This window comes from Macaca nemestrina, chromosome 16 (genome assembly GCF_043159975.1).
Source record: "Macaca nemestrina isolate mMacNem1 chromosome 16, mMacNem.hap1, whole genome shotgun sequence".
Lineage (NCBI taxonomy): Eukaryota > Metazoa > Chordata > Mammalia > Primates > Cercopithecidae > Macaca > Macaca nemestrina.
In genome coordinates this window covers 21,570,667-21,597,336 of record NC_092140.1, presented here as the reverse complement: position 1 = coordinate 21,597,336, position 26,670 = coordinate 21,570,667, and the positions used below count along the sequence as shown (strand labels likewise).

At 35.7% G+C, this 26,670-nt stretch overlaps 1 protein-coding gene and 1 non-coding gene across 2 annotated transcripts in view; both read left to right on the top strand.

The window, feature by feature from the left end:
• Positions 1-26,670, top strand: part of LOC105477190 (glypican 5) — a 1,465,510-nt gene that overhangs the window by 663,550 nt on the left and 775,290 nt on the right. The window lies entirely within an intron of this gene.
• On the top strand, positions 22,308-22,433 carry LOC112426036 (U4atac minor spliceosomal RNA). The gene has a single exon (XR_003017288.1). It is a non-coding gene; the product is annotated as a U4atac minor spliceosomal RNA (small nuclear RNA).

Genomic DNA, 26,670 nt, shown 5'->3' with positions numbered 1-26,670 from the left:
AGGACCTGTTTTATAGTCACCTCTCTAAGAAGTCTTCCCTGACAGCTTTATATAACATGAACCTTGTAAACCTTATCACCATTATTTCTATATATTGACCGTGATTTGTTTTCTTAATAGCATGTACTATTTCCTGATATTATAGTATATATTTATTTGTTTGATTTGCATTTACCCTGCTGGAAGGTAAACTCCCTGAGATATGGGATTTAGATTCTTTACTAAATTGCTAGGGCCTAGAATAGTGCCTGACTCACACAGGGGGAGTCCTTAATAAATATGAATCCAGTAAATGACTACATAAATCCCTGAAACCTATAAACCAACTATTTAAAAGGTCACCGTATGAACCATTATCCTATGTGAAACTTAGATGACAAATATAAATTTCTCCTGCCATAGTGGATTTAAGAAACCTTCATTTGCTTATACACAAGTGGTTATATTAATTTTGGGCCTTTGAAAAACTTCGGATTTTACTCTGAGTAACATGGGCAGATACTGAAAGATTTTGAGCAGATTTCAGGAGAATCATATGACCTTCCTTATCTTTAAAAATGATCATTCTGGCTGCTTTGATAAGAATAACCTAATGGTGAGAGTGATAAGGATAGATACAGAGAAACCCACTTAGGTGATTGACAGTATTGAGGTGAAATATGATGGCAGTGGCACTATGTGTTAGCAGCAGAGGTGGTGGCATGTGATTGGCTTCTGGATATATTTAAAAGATAGTCCTGACAGGAATTTCTGTTAGATTTCCTATAAGATATTAGAGAAAGAGAGGAATTAAGGGTCACTTTAAATGTGGAATGATGACATTGACACCAACAAGGTGTGAGTACTGTGGTGTAACAAGTTTTGGGTTGTCAGAGATTGGTACTAAAGTGTTTATTGTACATTGAGGGAGAAATATTCATTAGCACTTGGTGGATAATATTGGAGTTTATGAGCACGATCTATACTATATAGATAGATAGATAGATAGATAGATAGATAGATAGATAGATAGGTAGATCCCTGTTTGGGTGGGACATGGGATGTTCAACTCTATATAGTGTAGATCTATGTAGTATAGATCATGCTTATAAACTCCAGTCTTATACACCAAGTGCTTAATGAATATTTCCTCCTCAATGTACAATAAACTATATATATACACATAGATATACTATATATATATTCATTACTATAGTATAGATCATGCTCATAAACTCCTGTCTTATACACCAAGTGCCTGATGAATATTTCTCCCTCAATGTACAATAAACACTTTAGTGCAAATCTATAGATAGATAGATAGATAGATAGATAGATAGATAGATAGATAGTATATACATATATTTGACATGTCTTTGGCGTATATGTATTACTCAATACCTTGAAAAAGAATGGGTTACCAAATGAGTGAATGCAAATAGAGAAGTGAAAAGAACACAGTCAGGACCCCAGGAAGCTCTAACATTAAAAAGTAGGTGAAAAATGGAGAAGCAGGCCCATTAAACTGAGAAGAAAACATCTAAGGAGGTGGCAGAAAAACCATGTGAGTGTGTTTTCTTTGAAGTGAAATGAAGAAAGGATGTCAGAGGAAAGAGTGATGAGCTATGTGAAATCTTGCTGGTAATTCACTTAAGGAGATGTTTGAATTTTTCTATTTAATTAAGCAAGAAGGAAATCATTGGTGAGTTGGTCAGAGCAATTTAGGAAGGGTAGAGGGAGTAAAGCCAGACTGTGGTAGGTTTGGGAGAGAAAGAGAAGAGGAGCATTGGAGCCTGTGACTCTGGTCAATCTGTCTGAAGATTTTTGCCAAAATTGGGAGTAAGAATTGGAAGAAGCTGGATAAAGAAAAGTTGTTGTTATGTTTTCAGTTTTCTCTTTTACTGTGGTTTTTAAAATAGAAAAAGTAACAGCATGTTTATGTGCCAATGGAAATCATCAGTAGAGAGTGGAAAATGATGGAACAGAGTAGAAGAGGCAGCAGGACTTCTGTCATATTGGGGTTGGGAGTTCAGTAAACCCTCTTCTCAGCATAACAGCAGTGTAACTGTTGGAAATTTTACAGTAATGATAAGAAACTCCAATGCTCATTTAATGTCTCTGTAAATTGTGCTAAAGGCATAAGCAAGGGAGGAAATATTAATTCAAGAAAATCTACTAAGTGTCACTAAGAGCAGCAGAAGTTGGTGGCTGTATTAGGCTGTTGGAACTGCCATAACAAACTACCACAGGCAGGGTGGCTTAAATAATAGAAATTGTTCTCATATTTCTGGAGACTAAATGCACGAGATCAGGGTATGGGTAGGTTGATTTCTGATGCTTCTCGCCTTGGCTCATAGTGGATGGCTGCCTTCTCGCTATACCTTCACATGTTTGTTTGTTTTCTATGTGTGTGCACATGTCAGTTCAAATTTCCTCTTCTTGAAATAAAATCAGTCATATTGAATTAGGGCCGGCCCATATGAATTCATTTTACCCTATTTACCTCTTTAAAGGCCAAGTTTCTTATACAGTCACATTTTGAGGTCTTTGGGTTAGGACTTCAACACATGAATTTTGAGGAAAGGCACAGTTCGGCCTGTAATATCATTTGAGTCATAACCCACTCCACAGCTCTGCCAAAGGGACTGATTTTATTTGAAGTAGAACATAGAAAACTCTGTGCTTAAGGATGTTGACAAAAACAATGAGGATGTTGGTGGAGAATAATATGAGCCTCTTAGTTCCATAATACAACATAATCCTCAAATAACATCATTTCGTTCAACATTGTTTCATTATAACGTGGACAGGGGGAAAAGTCAATTCCTAGCCAGGGCCACAGTATGTGCGGAGTTTGCACTTTCTCCCCAGCTGTGTGGGTTTCCGCCAGTCTCTGGTTTCCTCTCTCAGCCCAAAGATGTGCACGTTAAGTGCATCTCCTAACTAAAAGTTCCCCCATCTGAGTGACTGGGGTGTGTGTGAGTGTGTGCTGCAACGGAATGGTGTCCTAAACAGGGCAGGTTCCCACCTTGCACCCTGAGCTGCAGGGAGTGGCTTGAGACCTGGCCACCGGAAAAGCAATAAGCAGGTTAGAAAGTGAGTGAATGCATGAATACAAACTATTGTAAAATAAAAATTCATGTAGTCTACAATAATCACACAAATGCACAAAAATAAACCAGGTAGAATGAAGGTGCCCAGTGAGCCCACCCGATTTCTCGTTTGTTTTCGAAACCTGTGGTGGGAGAAGGTGCTCCTTACAATATTCACTTTGCAAACATTTACTCCTTTAACCCTTTGCTGCTACAACTGCCATTACTCCTGATTCACCAAAAATTGGGGAAATAATTCTGCTTTTAGTAATCTTTATCGAATATATGTATAGCTTAAACCTATTTCTGTGTTTAATATTTGAAGTGTTTTGGGTCTTTATTTAGAAGTCTGGTGATGTTTCTGTGAGCAGAATTTTGCTGTAGGAACTTAACTCTTATTTATTTATTTATTTATTTATCTATCGAGACAAAGTTTTGCTTTTGTTACCCAGGCTGCCGTGCAATGGCACGACCTCAGCTCACTGCAACCTCCACCTCCTAGGTTCACGCAATTCTCCTGCTTCAGCCTCCCAAGTACCTGGAATTACAGGTGCCCGCCACCACACCCGGCTAATTTTTTGTATTTTTAGGAGAGACAGGGTTTCACCATGTTGACCAGGCTGGTCTCGAACTCCTGACCTCAGGTGATCCACCCTTGTCGGCCTCCCAAAGTGCTAAGATTACAGGCATGAGCCACCACACATGACTTTAACTCTTATTTATATCAATTAAACAGTAGTAAAATTGATTTCATCGTATGTCATTTCACAAATGCAAAAAGTTGCACTTTTCAAGAACCTGTCAACAATGTTAAGTGAGGGCTTACTGTACAATCAAAATAGCAGAAAACCAGAAGAGTCTTTGAGGATAACAATTAACCCTGAAGATTGGGAAGGATGTGATCATGCACTAGTCTGCACTACATCAGGATTAATCAGAAAAGAATGTGAGGCTGACTTTAAAGCATCTCCCAACCTCACACTGACCTTGATGAACAGAAGACCCAGGGCAGAAGGCTCACTTGCACAAGGTGCTTGTTTTTAACTTTTGACAAAACACTGAACAATAATCAACTCTAACCCAGGGGTGTCTCATAGGAAACCGGGCTTAAAAATAAAGTCACGCTCATCCCTGACAGTCTAGAAAACTGCCCGCCCTGCTAAAGCGGTGTCCACTCAAGTGACTGTTATGAACCAAGCTGCCAGGTGTTGGAGTTGCGGATTAATACCATAAGTCTAAGTAAAAGTAATGATTACGCCTTTATTCATCCACTGCTATGGTACCAGCAAGAGGCCAGAAAGAAGGTGCTGGCTCCCACAGTGTTCCATTCTTCAACATGAAACAGCACTGGATGAAAGTGAGATGTTATCAGCACATATGGCTGGAATGGTGTCACTGCTGAAGCAGCCTTGTACAAAAGCCTTCTGTCCTTTTGTGAATCCAGGGGTCAAGACCCAGGGAGGGGGGAAGTGGCTAGGAGAGGAAAATTCTAAGTACTGAATCAGAGTGGAGAAAGTGTCTTCAAGGTTTTCCTCCTCCCTCTGATAAGGGCATCTCTACAGAGGCACCTGGAGATGGGCACCCAATAAACAGTGCTCTGAATGAAGCGGCTGGGCTAGGTATGCAGAGGTGCACAAGAGCACGTCTGACCGGGGTCCCGAGTCCTGATGGCACCTCCCCTTAGATACTGTGATGCGCTGGCTGTGCACCAAGCCTAGTATGGGGAGAGCCATGTCCCCCGTGCAGCCTCCAAGATAGAGCCTTTTGGTTGCCTATCCGTGGAAATTAACAATCACATATAAGTTTTTGGCTACAAGTTGTACTTCTCAGCAGTCGAACAGAGAACCATCAAGCTACTAGCTACTGATCCTTGATGACAGGTGGGGCAAAAAGTATATGTGCTTGGAACCGCGATAGCACCGGGGCCTCCAAGACATACATCCAACTGCAAAGGATAAAAATCTAACTTGCTAATAGGGCTCCAGCATAAGCTTTCACCAATAAGTGGGATATGGCAACACAGGGGTGATCCCTGAGTAACCTGGATCCCTAAGAGGTGAAAACAAATGGGGAAAAAAAATCTGAGCAACATGTTTGAGAAGCCATACACCATGGGGAAAATAGAGTTTGCAGAACTAGTTCAGCCAAATCATTCATCAAATAAGCAAGTGACCAAGCAGAAGAAACACTGAATGAGTGAGGGGCAATCAGATTTGCTACAATGTGCTATTTTAAATGTCTAATTAAAACAATTATGAGACATGCAAAAATGGGAAAATGTGAATCATGTGGAGGAAAAAAATCAGGCAATGAAAGCTGCCATTGAAGAGGCCCATTGGTGAGCTTAGCAGACAAAGACTTCAAAGCAGCAGCTAATTATGAATGTGTTCAAAACAGGTTCAAAAAACTAAAAGAGACATGATGGAAAGAGTAAAGGAATGTCTAGTGACAATGTCTCATCAAATACAGATTATCCGTAAAAAGTAAAAATTATTAAAAAGAGCCAAATGGGAATTCTTTTGTGAAAAATAGAATAAACGGATATGAAAACTTCAGTAGATGGGCTGTACATAGATTTGGGTATACAGATGAAAGAAGCAGTGAACTTGTAAATCAATCTATACCAACCATATAATCTAAAGAAGACAGAGAAGAAAAAGCTATGAAGGAAAATGAACAGAATATCAAAGATGTGTGGGAGAACATTAATTACACAAATATACATTTAATGGGAGTTACCAAAAGGAGAAAATAGAAATAGACTGAAAAAATATTGAAGAAATAGTGGTGGAAAACAAAGGAGCACATATGATAATCACATTTATGGGCCCTTGGGAATTGTAAATTTCAAGTAAGATGAGTCAGTATTGTGTGTTATTCTCCAGCCACTTTCAGATACATGGTACCAGTTATGGGATGGAGAAAGAGCTTGTTTAAACCAGGGGTGAGGCTGTGCCAAGCAAGCAGGAAAATGTGAGGGGCAAGGGAAGAAAGGGAGTATAGTATACAAGAGTGATTGTAATGGGCCAGGGAAATTGGTAAGGAGAGGATTTCTAGAGCATCAAGTGAGTGAGGAACAGGGAAAGGTGATAGTATCAATGAATTGGAGGTCTTCATGTGCCACGTAGATTTGAGGTGCCAATCAATGAGAGGTATTCATTTCATTGTTATATGTAGCTCACATAGTCAGAGTTCCCTGCAGACATTGCAGTTACTGGTTGTGACAAGGTCTGGGGTTTGCTCTTGGAAGGAGTGACTAAGGTAGATATTAGAATGGAAGAATTTAGGGAGCTAAGAATACAGGATGTTGGAAAAATCATGTATATGTATACAGACATTGCCATGGGTCAGATGTTTTAATTAATAGGGTAGGAGTGAATCAGGAACCAAAACTTTTGAGGAATACATGTGAATGATCCTAGATGTGAGTAGCTGACAGTAGTAGTTTCCTTTCCAACAGATGACTGTTGCATCTTATCGGGTACATATGCAATTTGAATCTGACAACTTCATACGCTCTTTTTCTTCATTCTGTGTGCTTAAAATTTGACTTCTTCATCTGGAATAATTATCAGTGCATAACAAAATGTGTCCCCTTTGTCTTGAACCATGGAGAGTTGACAGTTACGTTTAGTTTAATCCCGTTTGCTCTCATAAGTTCCCCAGGTCCTGGCATTATTCTTCTTAGTTCTACCCTGTACAATGTTTCCTGTACCAGAAAATCTATACCTTGTCACCTATTCTTAACCTATATTTGTATTTCCATCCTGAATCATTTTAGTGACTGCACTAGCCAAATTATTTAACCGCATATAACAGACTATTCTTCATAAGAATACATCTTTTTTTAAGGAGTAAAACTAACCCACAGGTTAACTAAAATGGTTATGAAAATAAGGCCCTAAGCTGAGCTTCTAGAGACAGTCCTGTACTGAGCAGAACTGGATGGCCACACAGCATTGCCTCTACATGGATTGGGGAGCCATAGAATCAGAAGCTGTCATCATAGGTGATGTCTCAAAAACTAGTCAGGATGTTGTTTAATCTGAATGCTGGGTAGTTGCCTCTGCCAAAGCTAACATGTGTGTTTTACTTTGCCCAGTGACTCAGTTCTGAATAGGAATCTTGCACTATGATATCTGATTGGCAAACATAAAACCTGGCAGCAAGAATTATAGGAATTGAAGTTTTTACTGTCCAGCTCTGGCATGCCAGAAAGGTGTTAGGGTGGATATTGAGAGTATTACACCTTATCAACCAGCTTTTAATATAATTTGAAATATAGTAAGATGTTTCAATACACTAACAATATTTGATCATACCAAAGACATAACCCATCCAGATATTGATGTATTTATTCCTAGTATCTTCCTAAGAGAGTTTTAATAGAAAATTTTCTTTGAATATGACTACTTCTGGCAGAAAATTAAAACTCTGGCTTTGTTCAACTTTAAAAGGTTGGTGAAAATAATTTTATTATGATCACTATCATTAGTGTATTTATTTGGTTAATTAAATACCCCATCTTATTCCAAATAGGTTCATGTTTCTGAACCTATTTGGAAATATATAGCAAGTCAGAGTGAGAAGAAATAATCTGCTTTATTATAGATGCATAGTTGATTTAGAAAATATAGCTTGGATTTCAGAGTATGCTTGACTTTCTTTTTCCCTCCACAGAACTTGTACCCCCCAAAATTGCTAACAGAGCAGTTGAATAACTGAATACTTCCCTGCATAAAATATAGCCTGTTCTCTTTGGTTTATTGTATGGAAAAGGCAAGATTCAAGAGTAAAGTGTGTCGTGCTTACAGGCAAGCAATTTCCAAGACAGAGAATCAATGTGGGTATATAGAAAGAGAAAGAGGACCAATACATGAACCTGTAAGTTTAGGACATTAACCCTGACCATGAGCAAATAGATGTCAGACTTATTATATCACTATCAGATCACTCCTACCGAAGGAAGAAGCTAAACAGTGGTAAGGAGAAGGGAGTAACTTCATTCCTAAACTTTCCCTGGGATATTTTATGGGCTTGCTAGAACACTTGGAGAGGGAGAGGATGATTTATCACACTGTCATCACCACCACCCCCATCATGATCATGATTGTCACCATCACCGTGGGCCACAAACATCGTCATTTCAAGCACTTGTAGAGCTGTCTACTATATATAGACCACTTTCATGGTACTTAAGATGCAAATGATTTTAAAAATGAAAAACTGAGGAGGATTTATAATTAATGTCACTAGAGAAGATGTATTGTTGGAAAGAATAAAATGTGAGGGGGGGCCAGGAAGTGATACACAAGGACTATGGCAACTGAGATAATAAAAGAAGGCTTCACAGGGGTAGACCATATTTGGGTCTTGGGATAAATATTGATGCTCAGAGTATATTCCTAGTGCAGATATGGGGGATGAGAAAAAAATATAATTTACCGCATTCCAGAGGCTATGAATATTCAGTTTAAAATGTCACCAATGTCTGAAACCCCGTCTCTACTAAAAATACAAAATAATTAGCTGAGCATGGCGGCATGCGCCTGTAATCCCAGCTACTCGGGAGGCTGAGGCAGGAAAATGGCTTGAACCCAGGAGGTGGAGGTTGCAGTGACCTAAGATCACGCCACTGCACTCCACACTCCAGCCTGAGTGACAGAGACCCCATCTCAAAAAAAAAAAATTCACTAATGTCTCAAGAAATAAGATTGATCTTTAATGAAAGAAAAATCACTATTACCTACTTATGGGTATAACAACAGATGATTAAATTTCCTAAAGTCTCTTCTTTAAATCTAGTTTTCTTTATACCATTATGTTCTTCTAAAAATATTTCATCTATCTCTTACAAGTTTAAGAAAGAACTTTTGTTCAAAATGAATGTCATCTCGTTTTTATATTCTCCAAGCAAACCCTTCCATCCAAAGTCCTTACATTGAACACTTATTTTCTTCCGCATGTTATCTTTTGAAAACTAAGAAGCATGTTAGGAGTTTCAACTGGACACTATATCAAGTTTCATAATTCTAGGCAGTCCTGAGGATCAAAAGATTATTCCACCAAAGGAAACAAATGTTCTTATTTCTAATTGGGTCTTCTTTCAAGTGAATACTGATTTCCAGAAGGAAAATTCATTTTTATTTCACTGTCCCCCCAAAAACCTTTATCTTCTTACCTTGGTAAAGAGTCCTTCCAATATTCTTCTGATAAGTCACACAGTTCTGCATCTTATTAGAAAATCCTACAAGTGTAAAGAGGTTCTGCTTCTCAAGTACTTGTAAATAAACCATGGAGTTAATGAAGATAGAATTTTACATCATTGGAAAGAAAGGACAAAAACACACTTGTATCTTACCTCTGAGCAGCAAATGGCAGCATGCAGACTTCTGTCGTTATAAGGCATTTGTGTATATTTTTGCATGGATTTTCTTAAATGCCTATATGATACCATTGAATGTTTTAAAATCACTAATGTTTTTATAAACCAATTACAAGTAATATTCAAAAGCACTTTTGAGGTCCATTATTGCCTCATTAAATGCAGTAGATTTAAGTGATTTCACAGAATTTATTTTATTTTTCCTCCCTAGCACAGAGAATTCAATTTTCAAATAAGAACGCACAGGGATACCATAGATGTGTGCAATATTTCCTCTTTCCTCTTACCTTTACTTTTGTCTATCTAGGGACCGTGGTTTGATATGAATCCAGAATGAAGGGAAAGAAAAGAAACCCATGCTAACGATTACAGTTACAGCAAGATTAGTTTACATCATCCCTGATCATTTTCTTTTTTCATAACAAAATAGATTGCAAAAACAGCATTAATTAAATCATCTTAGATCTGAATTCTCAGTTGGATAGCATTAAAACATAGACCAACAACAAGGAGTTCGGTTCCAGTAATGAAAAATGTACCCAGAATATTAATGACAAATGTCTTCCTCCATCAATTTTTTCTCATTCCTATTGACTTTCTTTTTATGCCATATATATGTAATATATATGTATTTTTTTCCTTATTTCTGTGATCATCCAGTAAGCCTTGTATCTTCCATATATTCTGACACATAATATGATTACTTTTATCATTATTATTATTATTGCAGTTACTTCTAACCTTTAGAAAGCCAGCAAGTCAATGAAGGGCATGTGTTGCATATATAGGTATTATTTTGCAGTAGTTTCATTTTAAACCCTCTAACTCATATTTAAACTAGTATGTTTCATTTCTGGTTAATATTTGTTCAGCAAACATTAAGAAATGAGGTATTTCCTGTAATTCCAGAACTTTGGGAGGCCAAGGCAGGAGGATCATGAGGTCAGGTAATTGAGACCATCCTGGCTAACATGGTGAAACTAAAAAAATAAATAAATAAATAAAAATAAAACAAACAAACAAACAATTAGCCAGGCATGGTGGCATGCACCTATAATCCCAGCTACTCAGGAGGCTGAGGCAGGAGAATCACTTGAACCCGGAAGGTGGAAGTTGGAGTGAGCCAAGAGCGCGCCACTGCACTGCAGTCTAGGCGACAGAGCAAGACTCTATCTCAGAAAAGAAAAAAAAAAGAGGTATTATATTAATTATTTGGAATATAATAGTTCAACTTATAGTCTAGAAACACAGTTGTATATAGTGAAAACCTTAGATGAAAGATAACATTATACTACAAAAATAAAGACATGAAGCCAAATAATCAAGGTTCAGCCTTCTACTTCTCATATTTATTGTTTAAATAATAAAACTCATCTGACAGATTTGTGGTAATTACTGAATTATATGTAATATCATTTTCATATTACATATAATCATGTATAATATGTTATTCATATGACATTGTAGTATAGATTATGTATATGTAATTATATAAATTTATTTTATATAACATATATTTTATTATATTAACTTCATATTCAAAATTGAGATTTGGCTATGCTGTATTACAATTCTTGGGTGTTTATAACAATCTTTTGATACATCCCACCAAACACTGCAGATGAATTAAAACAAAAACAGGTTGGAGGGCAGAGTTTTATTGTGAGAACATAGAAAGTCAGCCAGGAGGATGAAGAGGCTTCTTGCATGCTAGGATTGTCGCCAGGAACATCTCTGCAGAAAGCCAGCACATCCATTGCTAATGTATTTTGTGTAAATTTTAAAAATTCGTAGTGTTCATTTTTACATGGCAGAGTTTCCATTCAGTACACTGACTTCTGTGATCCTTATACCAATCATCCATGAACTTTCCAGTGTTGACTCTTTAAACATTTAATTTCACATTGTTAATAGATTGCCTGAACAAATGTTTAGCCATTTTTAAATGTGTTTTATCAGATCGTCTTTCATATATGACACCAAGCTGTCACAAGGGTTTTTTCTCAATTTCATGAAGTTGACCAATGGCTTGTTTATAATGTTGACCAAAAAATAATCAAAAATTCCCTATATGTTTCTGGTCCTTAACATTTTTTCCTTAACAAGAAGACACAACAACTCATTGTTAAAATAATCATGATTTCAGTTGAAACATGGCTTATTTGGAATAGAGTTATTTATTTATTTATTTACTTACTTACTTATTTTCTGAGAGGAGTCTCGCTCTATGGCCCAGGCTGGAGTGCAGTGGTGCGATCTCGGCTCACTGCGAGCTCGGCCTCCTGGGTTCACGCCATTGTCCTACCTCAGCCTCCTGAGTAGCTGGGACTACAGGTGACTGCCACCACGCTTGGCTAATTTTTTATTTTTTATTTTTTGTATTTTTAGTAGAGAGGGGTTTCACCATGTTAGCCAGGATCGTCTGGATCTCCTGACCTCGTGATCTGCCTGCCTCGGCCTCCCAGAGTGCTGGGATTACAGGCGTGAGCCACTGCACCTGGCTGGAATAGATTTATTTTATATAAGTAAGATGAATTTTCTATCTGTTTTTATCTAAGCATGTCAAATGAAAAAGGCCATATGGATTTTAAGTAAATTTGGACAGAAATTTTGGTATAGTCTAAAATATATGGGCCACAGAAAAGTCATGGAGGGATACCTTATTAATAATCAATGACTTCAAGAGCAACTAAAATGAACACTGATTTTCACCTAACTTGACAGAGTATAATTGGGATAATCTGATCAAAAATATATACCTAATATATAGCTGATTAAATATATCTAAATTAGTAACTCCTTGTTATTCTACCCAAGTCATTTTCTATTTAAATGGCTTCATTTTTGCTCTTAGTACATATTACTATCTGACCTTATATATATTTTTAACTTTCCTTGAATCCCCAAAGTCAGGAACAGAGCCTAGTATTTAATATGCATTAGATCAACATTTATTGAATAAATAAATACAGGGAGACAGTAAAACAGGCATTGGTAAAAATCTGAGCTCCAGATAAAAAGACACTAGGAAAGCAGAAATTATAGATGTTTATGTACCATTGAGCTTCTTTGTGTATTATCAATTCTGCTTAGTTTTTTTCTTGGGGAATTATTCATATTGATGATTAATTGTTCCTTTACAATAGGCAGGGTGGGAAAGATACTCTAAAATGCTTCAGACTATTAGTATTATGCAAATTAATATTTTATAATGTTTTAATCATTTAATTGTCTCTGCACCTATTGAATATAGCAGAAATTATAATTTGGGATGCTAGATGAAATTAGATTGTAATGTTAACTAACTTAATAGTATTATGACCAAAAAATGCATAAAATGGCAGCCAGACTCTATTTTTTATGATGAAAGCGAAGAGGAAACGAAGAAATCTAAAAATGTGATTTTTTTTAAGCTACAAAATAGTATGTCTGGAAAATTTTAAAAGCAAATTCAAAAGTAGCTTGCATTTTTGATACAAATTGTCTATGATAAGCTCTAAGTGGAAAGGAGAAAAAGCTGGCTGTGAAACTCTTCATAAGCAGAAAACTTGTCTTCCTGGATCGTGGAAAATGATAGAAAAAGACAAAAGATATTTAAATAATGAAATAACTAAGAAAGAAACACTGGGTACCCAATGAAGACCTGATTCTAAGAGAAAATGAGGAGAGTGTATTCATATGTTCATATTTACAATCTTTGGGATTTCTTAGCACATGGTGCTTTGTTCCAATGATTAAGTAGAGTTCATCCTCATGATATTCAGAGATTGTTTTAGGCAAAACATATTAGAATTGTAACAACATACGTAATTTTGTTTTGTTTTGTCTTGGGATAAGACATTTTAAAGCCTAGCTCTTCTCTATTTTAAAAAAAGCAATAAGGAATAGCATATCCAGGCAATTTCAGACCTTACCTATCAGAGGGTGGCTTTCACAGAGTGGTTATATGGGGATTATCTACTTTTGGAGGAATGTAATACCGACTCTCAATTTGGTAAGAGGCAAAAGGAGGGAGAAATCTTGAGTCTGAACATGCAAAAAGATGTTGAGATTTGTTTGAGATCAGTGCCAAGTCCCTGAGTCCAGTAGGCAGAATGAGAGTAGTAATGTGTCTGGAGACAGCAGTGGGAAGACAGGAGCAAAGATAAGCTATTTTACCATATAATCTTTAGAAAATAAGACATTTCACATAAACAATTTTTACAATGTGTAATTTGAAACCTCAAATAGGCGTTTTTCCTGATGTGTAAAGTTGAGTCTGTATAATAGAATTTGATCATTTCTTCACAAATTGGGGCATCATTTTTCAATCTGCTTTTTACAAACTCCCAGTGTTCCAAAAGATATTAATAGATCATCCTAAGAAAACATAGCTTCAAGGTGAAATGGCTTGAAGACATATCGCACATGCCATTTTTCTCTTGGAGTAGAGCAATGCTTAATTGGACTCTCCGAAGTATGGCAGAAAGGAAATTTGCTGCACTTTATTTAACTTAATATTTTAAAAACGTATTTGATTATAACCCTGATTTTTGTGGAACACATTTTGGAAAATATTAATTTTATAAGAAGTACAGTTTGAGAGATGACTTTAAAAGCATCATTATTAATAATTGCCTATTGCAGTGCCTCCCAAACTTTATTACACATATGACTTTTTCAGGGAACCAGCTAAAATGCATATTGGGATTCAGTGTTTGTCTGAGGCGGAGAGGAGAGACTGCATTTCTTTTTTCTTTTTCTTTTTCTTTTTTTTTTTTTTTTTTTGAGACGGAGTCTCACTCTGTTGCCAAGCTGGAGTGCAGTGGCACCGTCTCGACTCACTTCAACCTCCACCTCCCAAGTTCAAGTGATTCTCCTGCCTCAGCCTCCTGAGTAGCTGGGACTACAGGTGTGCACCACCACGCCCAGCCAATTTTTGTATTTTTAGTAGAGACAGGGTTTCGCCATCTTGGCCAGAATGGTCTCGATCTCTTGACCTTGTGATCCATCTGCCTCAGCCTCCCGAAGGGCTGGGATTCCAGGCCTGAGCCACTGCACCTGGACGAGACTGCATTTCTAACCAGTTCCCATGTGATGCATAGGCTGCTGGTCTGGAACCCACACCTTGAGCTGACCAGCTCTGTTTCATTTTAACTGGTCAGTATCACAGAGATTATTGAGATTTAAATAGATATACATTTTGACATCAGTAGCTTCAGCTGTTTAGGCTGATAGTGTGAAACACATCATTACAGTGGAAATCTACTTCAGCTTTGCCTGGCATCAGGCTAACAAAGTCAAGGTAAGACAAAAGCCAGAGTCCCCCCATATACAAATTAACAACAAGAGTGAGAGAAGAAGAATCTGTTCCGCAGCTTCTGGACCACCCTCTAGACCAGACGTATGAAGTGGTCAGATGTGGAAAGAGAACATTGATGACAGGACTTTTTTTTTTAGAGAGCTGATGCATCAGTCCCTAGTTTTTTTTGAGGTAGGAGTAAGAGAAAGCTCTTATGTTTCCAAACCAAGTGATAGCAAATAAAATGCAAATGATCAATTTTGAAATATATTCCCTGAGGGTGGGAGACACAGAGGGCTTGTGCCACACTCATTCTTGGGAACACTAAAACAGAATGTGTATTGGGTCTGATCCATGCTTGGACTTATGCATAAGTGACATCCGATTAAAATTGGCCTGCACTGCTGAAATCTATTAGTGTTAGAGATATGTGAGTATCTCCCATAGACCTGTCATGGAATGCATGGGAGAGAAAACCAAACAAAACTGCTTTGGGTTATGTCCACTAAGGTTGCCTGTAGGACAAAGAGCCATCTGTAGAAAGAGTCGAGTTATACAGCAAAGATTCTTAGAGATGAGGAAGTTGCAAATGATACCCCAAAGGGACACAGTTGGCTCCACCCGAGTCAAGGGAACTGCAGGAAGAAAGGACCCTGTAGGAGCCCTCAAGGGTCCCGAAAGGCGAATGATACCACCTTCTCCCCTAAAAGTCCCCTTCTAGGTTTCCAGCTTAAAGCAGGTCCAGGAGAGGAAACAGAGCTTTACTGTAAATCAGGTTTGTTTGTTTGTTTTTATTATGATGATCTTGGACTGGACTACTGGCTTCTGAATTTAAATTTGAACTGTACTTAAATTTAAACTTGTACTTGAAATGACTGTAGGACTCAATTACCTAAAACTGAATAGAGCAGCCATGGTTGTTTCCCAGTCCATTCAAGAACATGTGAAAATGAGGCCTGCTGAATAAAGTTTCAATTCAGGAGTGGTGGAAGAGGACACTGAGTTGTATTTTATGTTAGGGGTCCGGCAGGTTCAGCACATCAGTCACAGAAGATTCATACATATCAGTTATCTACCACTGACGTCAAAGGTCACCTCTCTCTGTGGCCAGTGTCTCTGCTCTTCTCCTTTCATCTGCTGTTTCTAGTCAACAGAGGGCCTGAGCACAAATGTTCAGCCTGTGAAGGTGCTGAGCCGAGGCAAGAAGGACTCTTCTTCCTTGCATAAAACATTGGAATTTCAACCCAGAGAATGTACCTATGTCTACAAGATTTTTTATTTCCTTTTTTCTCTTTCTTCTTTTTAGATTTTGGTTTGGGTCATCTTTCTTTCTCTTCCTATTATTTGTTTTTTGAAATGTTACTTATATTGTTTTATTATTATTTGTGAAAATTTTATATACACATATCTGAAAATATGTACAAAATACATTGCTATACATTAATGTATAGCAATAAAGAAGTTGCATATTACTTTGACATTTATTCATTGCCTTATGGAATTAAAGAATAGATTTTATGGCCGGGCACAATGGCTCATGCCTGTAATCCCAGCACTTTGGGAGGCCGAGGCGAGTGGATCACCTGAGGTCAGGAATTTGAGACCAGCCTGACCAACCTGGTGAAACCCCATCTCTACTAAAACACAAAAAAATTAACTGGTCGTAGGGGGAGGCACCTGTAATCCCAGCTCCTCAGGAGATTGAGGCAGGAGAATCACTTGAACCCAGGAGGCGGAGATGGCAGTGAGCTGAGATCGTGCCATTGCACTCCAGCCTGGGCAAGTAGAGTGAAACTCTGTCTCAAAATAAATAAATAAATAAATACATACATAAAATATATTTCACCTATAGAGGGAGGAAAGGAAGAGACAATATAATAGACATCTTAAATATAATAAATTACTTTGGAGGTGTGTGTGTAGACTCTGATTCAAATGCTGAATGAATTCTGACTTTGTTTGTTAAGCACACACACACACACAATAAACAGAGATACAGGACAAAGACATACTTTTGATTCTTCTAAAAAAAAAAGTTATATTCTTGCTTTTCGTAGTCTGACAAAAGACAAGGTGGCTTTTGCCTCTGGAACTCTCACTTCTTCATGACTTGAACCAGTGTGCTTTCTTTCTGGTTACCCTTAATATCAGCAATCATTTATGATCATTTACTGTGAATCAGAAATTGTGGTGAGTATTTTATGTATATTAATTTACTTGGAACTCATGCCTCCCAAATTGCTGATGCAGGCATTTTAAATTGCAATTTATATGAACAAAATGAAGCTTACAGGATGTCAATGAGCCCAAGTTATAACCCACATTATAGAGACTAGTGAAACCAGACTTTGAACCTGATGAGTTACACAACAAGACCTGCACACTTGACAAAGTAGAATATAAATATTTGCTATCTGCAAGGAGTTGACATTGTCCGACAACTGAAACATAATTTTTGTGAGGCTGTTTTTCTTTATTTGCAGTACTATTGCAAAGATCACGCTGCAGTTCTTCCCTTGCCAGTTATTTACAATACTGATATTTAACATCACCTCAAGAGATAACATTAAACTATACAAAATCCCCAGGATTAAAGGAAAATATGCTTTGACTATATTTCTAATTCTTTTTAGAGAATAAAAATGTGAACTATTCTGAGTTTTATGGGTATCCCATATATGTACATAAAGTTAATTCTCTGTCTCAAGAGTAACATAGATATAAAAAGGCCAATTACAATTTTATGAATAGGAAATATAAGATCTGGGGATTTGATTTCTCTATTGTTGTATTCTAAATAACAGCACTATTTCTAGGGAATACTTACATCCTTCCTGACACAGAACAACTAGCAACTTTCATTAGAGAAAAGTCAAACCAGATGCAGTGTGAGTCCCTATATGTTGCAAGTAATGTTAAAATAGATTCCAAACTGGTGTCTTGTTTTGATGAAAACTCTGAAGACAATTTGGAGGCTGTTTGTCAGACTCTAGAGACTGAGGCACAGATGGAGTTCTGAATTAAGTGACTTTGTATTTTGAGATTTGAAATGAGCTCTAGTCCCAATTGTATATTTCAGTGATTATGGGCTAATTGCATGTGGTAATTGATTATTAAAGGATTTATACCCTTAAATTTTTAAGGTTTATGAATTATAAATTCAAAATTGCTAATAAAATTCAAGATGTAAACTTTATCTCTAGGTTAATTTATGTAGAATTGTGTGAACCATGTTTTGCTTTGTTTGGTAACACAATATTCTTCTTTTGAGGATTTTCTATAAAGCCAAAGTCCTTGAAATCTCAAAAGTTTAAATATTTTAACTTTTCTAATATGTAAAGCAACAATATTTACTGCCTATTTTCCAATCATATCAAACAATTTTGAGTTGAAATGCTTGTTTCCTTCTAATACGGAAATAACCCTGAATTTATAAACTAAATACCTTGCATGTATTTTGCATAAATTAAAATAAAGTAAGTATATTTAATTTATCATTGGGTGTTCGTGTATATTTCCAAAACCTTAAAGTAGATTACATAATATGTTTCAGAAAGGAATTATGTATCTGCGAGGCATCATTTTCAAAGCATCATTTGCATGCCTTCAATCAATATTATTAAAAATCAGAGTATTTCTGAATCCCAGATGCAATACTTTAATAGCCTTATTGTAGTTCACTGTTTTTACTGTACCATTAGTTTAAATTTTTTCTAAACGACTTATTAATTTATGTTAGCTGTCATTAAAAATAATTATAAACTTATTTTAAATGTTTAGTACTTTGTTTCCTGTTGCTCCCATACCCAACTACTACAAATTTAGTGGTTTAATATGTTATCTTATAGTTCTGCGGGTCAGAAGTCTGAAATGGATCTTAATGGGGCTAAAATGAAATGTTGTGTTCCTTCTATAGGCTCCAGAATCTCTTCCCTGCCTTTTTCAGCTGCTAGTAACTGCCTGCTTTCCTTGGCTCCTGCCCTCATCATTCTGAACTCTGTTTCCATCATGTCAACCCCTTCTCCTTTACACTTTTGCATTTTTCTTTCATTTATAAAGACCTCTGGGATTATATTGGGCCCACCCTGATAATCCAGGTTAATCTCCTCATCTCAAAATCCTCAGTTTAATCACAACCACAAAGGCCCTTTTGCCATGTGAGGTAACATATTCACAGGTTTTGGAGATTCGAATGTGAAAATCTTCGGGAGAGGGGAGCATGAATCTGTTTACCACAATCGTGAGTTTTTTTTTTTTTTCCATTTATATCATTTGTAGTATAAATTTTTACCTGTACATTTAGAAGAAAATATTCTGTACCAAGGGTAATGAGAATTAATATTTTCTTGAATGTCTTTTTTTTTCTGTAACTACATCACACTAACATATTTTTTAAATGGGAAATAAAAGGTAGTGATCCAATGCCATACTAATTAAATTGGAATAATCGTGTGTGTACATATTAGGTTGTTTGTTTGTTTGCTTATTTGTTTCATTTTTGTAGGTTTATATAGTTGTCAAGATATAAAGGAAAGCAATATAATATACTACATTATTTTTCTAAAATAATGACACTGTTATCAAGTTGATATCCTCTCTCCAACCCAGATAAGGAGGAAAATATCGATTCAAATATCATAAAACAGTCTCTAGTTTGATTAACCTCAGTTGCCTAATAGAAACAGATGTATTTGCCAAACACCCTGTGAAGACCTCTTACTCCCTCCTGTAATTGATTAAAAATTGACCATTAGTTCTTTCCCATGCCTCTCATTGAGAGGTGGGGTCCATTGCCCCTTCCCTGGAATCTCAACTGGTTTATGACTGGCTTTTTCAACTAAAATGGAGTGGAATAGAAATGATGCCAATTGATTCCATGTCTGGATGGCAATAGATTTGTTACTTCCTCTTTCTCCCTCATGGAGGCCATCTACCACGTAAGAAGTCCAATTCTTTTGACATCTCCAGAAAGAGAGGAAGCTCAAGGTAGCCAAACTGAGAGAGGCCATATAAAGTGAAGAAATGTGGAGAAAAAAAAAAAAGAATTCTTAAAGCTCCCAGCCTAAAACACACCAGAATACCAAATCCAACTAAGCCTTGCCTGAATTCCTGCAGAATCAAGAAAAACTAAAATGGTTGTTGTTTAAAATCACTAAGTTTAGGGGTAACTTGTTACTCAGCAGTGGATAAGGAAATACTCTTTCTCTCTTTAGTACATTTAATTTAGTAATGTGCTCCAAGTCTCTTGCTTTTTCGTGATGCATCCAGAAGTAGATTTCAATTTTTTTTAATCTATTTTGAAATGTCAATATGATACAGCATCTCCCTATGGCACAGGGCTATTTCTGTATCTAGACACGTATCTCATCATAGCCTGTGGAAAGCTCTAAGTTCGTTTGTTTGACATGGATCCAGGATGATGGTATAATGGTTTGAATTTTATTTTTTATTTGGAGGCTAATAGTACCCTTACAAGATATGAAATACGGTTGAAGACTTAGAGCTCCCAATAATAACCTTTGTATTTTTAAAACAAATTTTGTACTATTTATATCTAACCTCTAAAGTAGACCGTTTTATTGGGGTACAGAAAAAAAGAGAGAAAAAAAAGCATTGTATAGCTGTCTCATTCCTTTCCTACACCTCTGAAATAGCAGGTTAGTTCTGGATGGAGGCCTATAGTCTCCTAGGTCCTTTTGAGAGGTGAAAATGGAAGACATAATTGAATGGGATCTCCTTGACTCCATCCCAGTCATCTGACTATGAATTCCAAAGACACACGAAGAAGATTGAATTTCAGTTGAGTCCTCTGGGATGATTAGAAGACAACCACTATTGTGGTTCCAACAGCTAAATTAACAGAGGGTCTTTAGATTTTTTTTAAATTTAGTTTTAATTTTTATTTATTTTTTAGAGATAGTCTCACTGTGTTGCCCATGCTGGTCTTGAATTTCTAATCTCAAGCAATCCACTTGCCTTGGCCTCCCGTAGTGGTGGAATTAGAAGTGTAAGCCACTGAGCATGGCCAGAATTTTTTAAAATTAATAAACTTTATTTTAGTAGCATTTTTAGTTTGAGAGCAAAATTGTGTGGAACATACAGAGAGTTTCCATACAGCCCATCCCTGCACATGCACAACCTTGCCCACTATCAACATCCCACACCACAGTGGTACTATTTTTTAACCAATATTTACATTTTAAATCTATGTTGACTCACTGTTATCAAAGTCTGTAGTTTACATTAGAATTCGGTATTTATTTACTTACTTATTTATTTTTTTTTGAGATGGAGTCTTGCGCTGTCACCCAGGCTGGAGTGCAGTGGTGCAATCTTAGCTCATTGCAACCACCATCTCCTGGGTTCAAGCAATTCTCCCTGCCTCAGCCTCCCGAGTAGCTGGGATTACAGGTGCCCACCACCACACCCGGCTAATTTTTGAATTTTTAGTAGAGACGGGGTTTTGCCAGGTTGCCCAGGCTGGTCTTGAGCTCCTGACCTCAGGTGATCCACCCTCCTCGGCCTCCCAAAGTGCTGGGATTACTGGCGTGAGCCACCGCACTCGGCCAGAATTGGGTCTTTAGATTTATTTCCTTACACAAAGATTGGAGCAAATGTTGAGGTCTTCTTTCATCCCAATTAGACAACCATTGACTCTGAGCCTTTGCAATTGTTTTGCACCGTATCATGTTTTTCTTTCTTACCTCTCTTAATTTTTGCTCGTAAAAAACTTGAATTGCCTTGCTCTCTTCTCATAAAACTGTACATTTTATCTAAGAAGACTTGACCATTAGGATATGTGGTTGTTACTGAACTGTACTGTATCCTGCTTTTTCCTGTGCAGATTTAGGGAGTAATCACAGGGGGGTTATTTATTAATTGGCTGTAGCTGCTCAGAATATGTTCATATCTATATCATCTTAAAATGTCTAAGATGAGAAGACCACAAATAGTCTCAACAATGCGGCACACATCTGGAGGGTAACTACCTATTAGATAGAAGTAACAAATTTTCTCATGCACCTTATAAATTTGCACAAATAAACTAAAAGATTCAGAGTCATTGCAGAAAGATCATCTGTGCTGTTAGCACATGGCCAATAAATAGATATTCATTGTTGAATATCAATGAATATATATCAGTATCAATCTTGCTCCCCAAGGGCAACCACTATTTATGTTGAAGACATACATATAGCCATCTCTTCCTATATATACCTATACCCTATAATTATTTTATATAAAATGGAATATACTAGATATGCTTTTGTGTATAATCTTTTAAATTCACTCAATTGTATATGATTGAGATCATTCCATGTCAATATATGATGTCATTTATAATGACTGTAGGATAGTTTTCCTTTATAAGTATGTACCCTTATTTATTTAGCCAAGATTGACTTTTAAAATGTTTCTGTATTTCATTACTATAAATAATATTTAGAAAACATCATCCTAGTTGTGATTTGTTTACCACTGCAGCAAATATAAAATATGTTTTCTTAGCTGGGAGACTCACTTTTGCATAGAGGTATAAGTATTTTTTAGGTGAAATTCACATAAGTTAACCATCCTTTCCTTGGGGTTGCGCTACTGTCCAATGAGTGCATAATGAGGGCTGTACTGCTAATGCCTACACAACATGCCTGCATCAACTAGGGCTTTGCTTTACCTTGGTGCAATTATTTAAAAAAATAAAAAAAACTTTAAAAAATATTATTAAAGTTCACATAAGTTGCTCATTTTATAAAAAGGAGTTTATCATATTTAAATTGGATTTCATTATTTTATTAATATTACAAATACATTTGATATAGAGTGTTGATATGATTTTTTCAGGTCTAATGTGTATTCTTCATTTTTGTTATTTATTGCTCTTTAAAAGCATCAAAGTCTTATACAATGAAGCTTGCAGTAGTATAATGAGAAAATGGATGGAATTTATGTAAATATAAATACACGAATTATTGATTAAAATGTAGTTATTGTAGTAATAGTAGATGCCTTTTGTATTGAATATAATTCATTCTGCATTTGAAATTTGAAATAAAAATTAAAAATATTTTAACAAATCCTAAAATCATTTCATTTATTTTTCCTCATATAACCATACACAGTATAAAAATTAAGGATTTTTAAAAATTTGATTTCCCATTATTTCACGTTTTTGCCTCCTGATAATCTAAGAGGAACCTCAGAGAAACATATGTTGGTATTCTTCTAAAATCTCTTTAAGCATAAGTTATTTAGCGTTCTCATCAACAGAAACACAAGATGTAGAATTCTCAGAATTCTTTCTTATTTGATATCACACAGAAAACAAAAGACATATATAAAAATAACTTGCTAATATGGCTATGAAATAGCTATCCAGGATAGTAGATCTATTTAGTTTTATTGTGAATGAACAGAAGTCATTGCATATTGAATAAAAAGGTGAACTGTAATTACATACAATGCTTGTCAAATTGCTATTGTCAATTTTAAAGAAGGAATTACAATTTGAGAATAGAAATTATTAAAGAAAACAGAAAGAGATGTCATTACCTTAATACAGCCTAAATTGTCACCAACCCCACTTAATTATTCAGCATATTCTGAAAACCTTTAGGAAATCCATCATATTTAGCCTGTTCTTTGCAGCTATCCGTAGGCAATAGAAGCAAACCACAAACTCGAGGCTAATTGTGTTTAAATTCTAAGACATTTACTGCAAAACATTAAAGACACATCAATTCCTCCCCAGGAATTACTTCTGGATTTGGAGTATGGTGGTTTATATAGACCCCTCTTTGTAAACTGCTTGCTGTTAAGATAATACATATCACTTTATCGTCAATAGAAAATGGCAGAACCTATTGCTTTAGGGATAGGTTTTCTCTTGGAAATGAATGGCAAATCACAATTATATAAACCAAGAGATGACATAATATATCTATAGGTTGCATAATAATAATCATGGCAAGAGAAACCTATTGCATTTGCAAGATTAGAGCTAATTGGTTTTGCAGAGTGCAAGAAATCAATTTTGAAAATGCCAAGTCAAATCAGGTGTGCTATGCTATTAACTAGTATGTGGTTTACAACAAAACCAGAAATTGAGTTGGAGAATTTGTTTTAGACAGCTTTATTTGCAAAGCACATGAAAATGCTAAGAAATTTGGTGTATTTACATAGGCAGGCATCTTATTCAGTGATAGGAAAGAAGAATTCAAGCAGTAAGGAAAAATAATGCCGTTTCTATTTTATGGGAACAAAATTATTGAAATTAAATTTTAAAAGTTAATAATAATTTCCATAAGGGATTATACTTTAAATATTATCTAGAAATATTAAATAGAAATATAATTTAAGCATGGGCATGCAGTATATTCTGCTGTAAATGGACTCTGTGAGCACAAAACAGTCATGCTGTCTTGGGGAATGGAAGACGTTGTCTATGTCCACAAGGACATGTTTGTTCCCTGAAGTTTTATTTTTCTGTAGCTATCCCTTAGGATCCATTACCAAAACTCAAAGAATGAGCCAGCAAAGAAGTCTGTGGGCCTCATCCATTTCCATTTATTTCCATATGTTGATATGCTGCATATTTAATAAGGAAAAAAATTTTCTTAAGAAAATAAAACTGTAGACTATAAGACCTTTTTCACTCCTACTATTCTAAGAAAGGCAATAATTTACCACGCTGTTTAAGTAACGTGTTTTCAAGTAATGACATCCATTAAATGATGCTTCTGTTTTCATGTTAAGAAAATCCAGACTTTCCAAGTTTTCTTATTTTTAAAAGATGAAGTAATTATATCAAAGAAAGGAAAAGGCTAAGATGATTAGGAAAGGAACCACTATTCATTTTGCCTGCTTTTTTTTAGTGGGGGGTAGTTAGACTCTCATCATTCCATATGTCATTTTGTTATTAGTTAATAACTACCAATTATATAACTATTGATAAGGTGACACAGGATAGATTTTCATTTATGAGAAATATTGATACACTTTGTATACATTATTTAGATTGCTTGCTAAGAAATACTATTCTTACATCCATTTGCATTGGTTTATTCTATTTCTAAGTTTATATTTGGTTACTCAAAGCTAACTTTGTGAGATTTTCCAGACACTGCTAAAAATAAATCAGAGTGTTTCTTTTACACAAAGTTTGGCTATTAATGGATGTTGTCATTTTTTATGTTGTAACAAGAAATTTGCCTAATCTCATAAAATAGTTTACTACTATAGAAAGTTCAAATTTTATTCCAAGGAAACTATTAGTATTTAAGATATAGCCCTTGAATTTGACATGTGTATCTGAACATTAATTGAATATGCATAATGGCAGCAAATGTGTGGGTGAATTTGATTTTGTAAAATAGTAAAATAAACTTTTGGGTTTGGTGAATAATGTGGACTATCAAGTTGCATATTAATGTTTTTATAATCACATAGTAAGTCTTAAATGCTATAATAGTTTGTGATCTAATTCTGATCTCATGTTCCAAGGAGAATTAAAAACTTTTCCTTTTATTCCTTATTGTTTAAGAACAATTTATATGCAGTGTAACATTCAGCAAACATTTATTGAGCACCTAGTGGGAGCCCCTAATTGCTGGAGATACAGTTATGAGTCAGATCGAATCACTGAAGTTTGAGGAGGAAGACAAGAAAAATGACTTTCCATAAGGGCTCTTTAATATATAAATCTGCACATGAAGGAGAGATAGTAAGAGAGTGGTCAATTCTACTTTCAGAAGCAAATCAAGAAAGACTCTTTGCAGAAGATAATATTCTTGTCCTGCTCCTCCTTACCAAATGGAAAGTAACACTGACTTAAACAGAATACACCAAATTTACATTGTTATTCAGATCCTAGCAACCTGGCACCAACAGCTTGCCTGAAATAAAATTTCAGGTGAAGTTTATGGGTGAATGTCATGAAACCAAGTCCCATAAATCAGATAGTCATGAGATTCACTGCATTTCCAAGACCAGTTGAGTTTACATCATGATTAATAATCAATCATATTCTCTTAATTTTATCTCTTACTAACTTAAAATGTCATGGTGAAGGATTTTTTGAAACCTCAGAGTATAATAGGTCCCACTAAGGAAAATGACAAACTGATTATCCAAATCAAAATCACTCTGGGCCTACTGAGTATGTTATGGTAAGGATAAAAATGAGAGTGAAACCTTCTGAAAAATTATTTGCTCTTTATTAATGAAGGAAGTATGTATTATTTACTCCTACCATGCTTTGGGCCCAAGAAAGAAATTGCTGAAAAAAAAAATAAACCAAGGGAGAGTTTTGAAAATTAACTCTGCAGCAAATTTAAGATAAATAAATAAATAAGAACTTAAAGCTGAAATTTGAAGGAGAGATCAAAATCAGATGGTTCTCTTTTGAGCTATAATGAGCCATAAAAAGGACTTTTCCTGACTAGTAAGCTAAAATGCCTAATGATATGACATGAAGGAGTTTTGGATACCATAAATGTTAGCATCAAAAGTTTAATACTTAAGAGTTCATATAAAGGCATTATTAATGAGAAATGATGCCCTTAGGAACTCCGTGTACTAATAAATTGCTTGAAATAAATGGCATTTATAACTTTTTATCTGAAAGTTATTAACGTTTTCTTTATTTAAGAGTGACACTTTTGTTCAAATTGTAATTGTTTTAGGTACATAATTAAATGAACAAATTTGGCTGAGAGAGAGAAAGAGCTGCCATTTTTAAATCAGAAGAAGCATGCTCCAACTTTGGAATAAATATAGCTAAGAAATTTTTATCACCATTTAATGTCTCAAATTTCTAAGTATAGGGCCATAGACACAAAAGTTTCACAAAACTATCTCAGCAGTGCTAGAATAAAACAGGTAGCTCTATTTATAGCCAAAATGTTCACTGATGCCATTTTGCCACTTGTAATACG